Below are 5,938 nucleotides of genomic sequence, written 5' to 3'. Positions count from 1 at the left end.
GAGGGATCAGAAATTGGGGGTCTTGCACAGTTGGAAGTGATAACTGCTTCTCAACCCTCACAAGTAAAAGGAAAAATGAGGAAGGCTTGGAAGGACAACACTCATTAAAATCTCAGCCTTTTGACAAGGATCACGTCAAGTTTATGGCTGTTTCATCCACTGATGAAAACCTTTGCATGGATAAAGATGTTTCAGAGTGAGGGTTCAACTAAAGGTGAGGTATTAGTAATTCCTTTTAATTTGACAAAATGGCACTAAGAGACTAAATGTGCAGCTCTTCCACAACAGCCTGATAAACTCAATACCTTACCTGCAATTATGCAAAAAGGAAAGTGTGGGGAATAGGGTGAGCAAGAAATCTAGCAAATTCAAGAAATACATCTGGAATCTCTAAAATGGCGGTGGATGAGCCCTGTCAGATAGAACTTATTAGAATGAAATAAATAAGAAGGCTACTAAGGTTTTAGAAAGTATTGCATGGCCAAAGAAATTGTGAGCATAAAGTTTATGACCCTGTGCGCCTTAAAATGACTCTAGAGCCCCCAACCATCAACGGGCAGCAAATGTGCTGTTGTCTATGGCAGATAAGGCCAAAGAGGATGATGGAAAGCAAAGAATCTTCTAGAAGGTAGGTACAGCCAAGGGTTATGGAGAGCAAAGGGCAAGGTAGCTACTCCCAGAGCAGGAAATCAGGGCCAAAACAAGGAACTATACATTCCTGGGATAGAGAGTGTGGATGACAGGGTAGAATGTGAAAGAAACCAGAATATGTCACACCAAAATATGCCACTTTAGCATAAGGATTATTTTGAGCTGAAGGCAATTGAGAAAAAGCAAATACAAGAAACTCTCCCTGTCCTCCTATTTGCCTAAAGGCAGGACATAAATTCTCAAAGGTGTCCCTCCTTCCCTCTCTACCAGAGAAAATGAAAGTTAATCACCAGAGGTAACTTTAGACCCTACCAGCTTGGAGTCGCTAGAGGAATCTACATGCAAACTTTACTAACTAGCCTCTATCTACCATTAGTTTCCCACATATTTACTTTCCCACATCCGCCACCCTTGGAAGCCTAAAAATGTGTGGGGTTTTTTTGTGTGTGTGTCCTGTCATTTCTCTAAAAATGTGTTGTTCTTTGTTGAAGATGCTGTATAAACCTTCATTCTAAGCCATCTCTTTGTGTTACTCTTCCCTGAGTTTCTCCCCTGTATATATGAAATATACATGTTAATAACCTTTTGTTTATTTTTCTCTTGTTAATCTGTCTTTTGTTACAGGGGTTCCTCAAGGGTAGAAAGAAAAAAAAATTTCCTTCCTTCCAAATGTTTAGACAACTACTTTATGTAGGGATGGAGCGTAGTTTTTATGAGTGTAAAAAAACCAAATTGAATAGTTTCTTACCAGAAGAACAGACAATAGTTGTCATTAGTGATGTTCACTAAATGTTTTCCATTCTCCTCCTTCTGGACGCATAGTAGGATGGTAATTTACCATACCCTAAAAGTTAACTATGGCCATGGAACTAGCTATGGCAATGAAATGTGAGTGGAATAATGTGTATCATTTCTGGATGGAAGCTCCGGAGCCAATACATGATTCACCATGTGTTCTTTTCCTCTGGGGCAATAACTGGCAAAATATCTAAGATTATGGTTGCTCCATCATCCTGGGTCCCTGAGTGGCTGAGGACTAGAACCTCTCTGACAACCAGCAAGAACAAGAAATAAACATTTCTTCTTTTAAGCCAGTAAGAGTTTTTGTTGTTTGTTAGAGTGGCATAATCTAGTATCTCCGGGCTAATATAATAGGCCATTTGCAGAAGGGGAAATCCAAAGTGTTAATGTGTAAATAGGAAGAGATGCTCAGGAAATACACATTAAAACAGCAGTGAAATACTACTTTGTGTCCCCCGTGTGGGCAAAAATGAGAAAGTAGAGAAATAGCAAGTGTTGAAATACATGGGCAGATAGAAATCCCTGTCAAGTGTTTGTGGGGGTGGAGAGTTGGAGGTATCCAACACCAGAGAATAAATAAATAAATGTAGTGCAGGATTATAATGGAATACCAGCTGCATCCTAAAGCATTAGTTGGATATTTATAGAATATCAAGATATATATTTAAAACAACACTGAAAAAAGAAAACAAATCTTTTAGTACCATTTATATCAGTTAAAAATGCAAACATACATGATGCAAAAATACATTCATCCTATCAAGAAGGAGTTGAGATGGTGCATGATGATGAAATAAGTAGTAGTAATAGCAGTAATGTTGATGATGATGGAACAATGTTAACTGATTACTATAAATTGAGGATTAACTAATCTAATACACCAGAGGTCCACAAAAGCAAAGATCAATTAATGAAGATGGGTGATGGCATTCAATTGACAGAGACAGCACAGCAGAGAAACTCACATCCTAAACAAACGAAAGTAGCAGAAATCTGAAAACATAAGCTAGAGATGAGTTTTCTCAAAGAGCTTCAAGGAGTCAGCAAGGGCAAGGAGCATAAGTGTACCGTGGAGTAACTAATTAAAGGTCTGCCCTGAAAACAACTGAGCCCCTTTCTATATATAGAGCAGCTGGGGGCAGTGTTTGGCTCCAGGATAGAGCCATGATTACCACTCTCTAATCAAATTGGAGATCCTGCCTGAGGGGAACTCCTAGTCAGTTCTCGAGAGCAGAGAATCAAATTAGGCCCAAGATAATTCTGTACATTCACAATATAAACAGAGGAAAAGAAGAAAGAGAATAAGGGAATGCAGCCCACCCATGATTGAAATGAAACACTCACCTCTAGAATAAAGACTTCTCTTTGTTTTAACAATTGTGGGAGCTTATCTGACTGTTCTCAACCTAGAGCCTTCCATCAATCCTGCAATTAAGGAGTGATCCCAGTTGTGGAAATGGAGCTTCAGGTATTAAGATAATAAATATGAGCTATATGTCAGCCTAGTCTTGCATTCAAAAAATTTAAATGGACAATTAAGAATCACTAGACATTAGGAAAACGAACAGCAGGGAAGAGAGGAACCAAGATGAACAAATAGGACATTCGACCCTGGAGGGAATCAAAGCTAATTCAGGAGACAGAGACCATAAAAAAATTTTTTTAAGTGAATAAGCATCCTTGTAGTTAATCAAAAGCAAACTTCATCTGTAAGAGTATGCTCCCATGAAAAGGTAGCAATAGAAGAACAAAAGAAATATTGACATTTGTAAAGCTAATTGCCAAGTAAGATTTAAAATTAAATGTTAGGAGGTCACTAATGTAATTGGGCATGACTGAAGACCAATTCAAGGTATGAATGATAAAGTCAAGGGCATCTCTCAGGACAAAGACCATAAAAATAGAGATGCAGAATATTAGAGAAAAAAATAAGAGATGTGGAAGGTAGATCTAGCACAATGTTGTCTAACAGAACTTTTTGTGATGATAAAAATGTCCATTCTATGCTGTCCAGTACGGTAGCCACTAGCCACATGTGACTACTGACAAGTTGAAATGCCACCAAAGAATTGAATTTTAAATTTTATTTAATTTTAATCAACTAAAGTTTAAATTTCAATAGTCACATGTGACTAATGGCTGCCATGTGGAACAGCACAAATAGAGAAGATCCACTGTATGCTTCTTAGGAATTCAGGAGAGACAGAATAAATCAGATCAATAAACAATGGAAAAACTCTTACAACTGAACAAAAAACAAAAAACCCACTTCACAAATGGGCAAAAGACTTGAATAGAACTTTCTGCAAAGAAGATAAACAAACGGCCAATAAGCACAGGAGAAGATACTCAAAATCACTGCCCATTAGGGGAATTCAAATCAAAACACAATGAGATACTACTTCACACCCATTAGGATGGCTACAATTAAAAACAAACAAACACAGAAACCCAGAAAATAACTAGTGTTGGTGAGGGTGTGGAGAAATTGGAACCCTTGTGTGTTGCTGATAGGAATGCAAAATGATACACCTGCTGTAGAAAACGGTCTGTCAGTTTCTCAAAAAGTTAAACATAAAATTACCATATGGTTCAGGAATTCTACTTCTAGGTACATACCCCAAAAAATTGAAAGCAAGGATGGAAATAGATACTTGTACACTAATCCTCGTAGTAGCATTATTGACAAGAGCCAAAAGGTAGAAATAACCCAAATGCCCATCAACAGAGGAACGGATAAACAAAATGTGATATATACATACAATGGAGTATTATTCAGCTTTAAAAAAGAATGAAATTCTGATACAACATGTACGAACCTTGAAAACATTATGCTAAATGAAATAAGCCAGACACAAAAGGACAAATATTGTATGCTTTCACTTACATGGAGTACCCAGAATAGGCAAATTCATAGAGGCAGAAAGTAATTTAGAGGTTACCAGGGGCTTGGGGATAGGAAAGAATGAAAAGTTAATATTTAATGGGCACTGTGAAAATTAATAACGGGAAACCTCACTAAAATGGAATTAGGAGGCTGGCAGGGGCGGGGGTGGCTCTCATGCTCTACCATTCATCATCAATTGCAAATCTAAGAGGAAGAGATGGACCTTGCCTCTCCATACTACTTTACTATTGTGGTAGGAGGAAAAAAGTCTACCTCCTCCCCTCAGCAACAGCCCAGCCAATGAAAAGACACTATGGTTCCCAATCCTAGTTTACTTCAGTGGACTTTTTGTTTATGACACCTTTCCCGACTTCTCACTTTCCTCTATAAGAGTGTTCCTTTCCTCTGTTCTCTGGACTTGCCTATGGTTTTTGCTGTCGCTTGCTTGTCCCAGATTGCAATTCTCTGCTATTCCTGAATAAACCCATTTTTGCTGGTAAAAACGAACTGGCAGTTTTATTTTTAAGGTTAACAGTACACAGTTTATGTTCAGGATGATGAGAAATTCCAGAAATAGATGGTGGTGATGGTTGCACAACATTGCGAATGTTCTTAAATGCCACTGAATTGCAAACTTAAAAATGGTTAAAATGGCAAATTTTACATTATGTATATTTTACCACAATAGAAATGCTTTAATAGAAAAACCACAAAGAATATTAAGAAAGGGGTGAACGTTAAAGATAAAGAAGGTTGGAGGGCACAGAAGGAGGAGGAGCTCAGAGCTCTTGGGCCCTGCAGAGCCAGGCACAGGTGGCCCTGGGGAAGCATCCCTCCTATGATGACTGCAGCCACCCTTTCCAGGACAACCTCCACAACCGCAAGAAGCTCCTGAATGGGCTGTGCCACCTCAAGGCCAACAAGGTCTGGTACGACGTGTTCCAAGAGGCAGCTGCCATCTTGCTCGATGAACAGGCCAAGTGGGCCCTGCAGGAAGTTTCTACTGACAAGCCAGTATGCCTTTGGCTCCAACTGCAGATTTTCCCACATGTCAGACCTGCAGGAGCTGAGTATCCAGGTGGAGGAGGAGAGGCCGGCCAAGGAGTGGCCACCAGATGTCACCAAGCTCCCTAAGGGCCATCTGGAAGACTGGTTGGAAAAGAGAGCCAAGTGGCTGAGCTCAGCCCCAAGCAACAGGGCTAAACCCAGGAGAACCACCATCTTCTGGTATCTCAAAGGCTGACCACAAGTCCAAAGGCTGCCTCCATCCCAGCGGGCACCACCACCTGAAGCCCAGCATCCAGTGGGGCTGAGCCCTTCCTCCCCACCTGACCCCCATCTGGTCAGCTTTTGAGTCAGTCACAATAAAGTTAAGGAGGGCGCCTGAGTGGCTCAGTTGGTTAAGCGACTGCCTTCGGCTCAGGTCATGATCCTGGAGTCCCTGGATCGAGTCCCGCATCGGGCTCCCTGCTCGGCGGGGAGCCTGCTTCTCCCTCTGACCCTTCCTCCTCTCATGTGCTCTCTCTCTCTCTCTCATTCTCTCTGTCTCAAATAAATAAATAAATAAAATCTTTAAAAAAAAAATAAAATAAAGATAAG

At 40.2% G+C, this 5,938-nt stretch overlaps 1 pseudogene; it reads left to right on the top strand.

Moving 5' to 3' along the window:
- Positions 1–3,283: 3,283 nt before the first annotated feature.
- LOC116640557 lies at positions 3,284–5,652 on the top strand (annotated as a pseudogene).
- The last annotated feature ends 286 nt before the right edge of the window (positions 5,653–5,938 follow it).

The sequence above is a fragment of the Phoca vitulina genome, unplaced genomic scaffold (genome assembly GCF_004348235.1).
Source record: "Phoca vitulina isolate PV1807 unplaced genomic scaffold, GSC_HSeal_1.0 scaffold20, whole genome shotgun sequence".
Lineage (NCBI taxonomy): Eukaryota > Metazoa > Chordata > Mammalia > Carnivora > Phocidae > Phoca > Phoca vitulina.
Note: the sequence above shows the minus strand (reverse complement) of the source record. Positions and strands in the feature narration are given on the sequence as shown.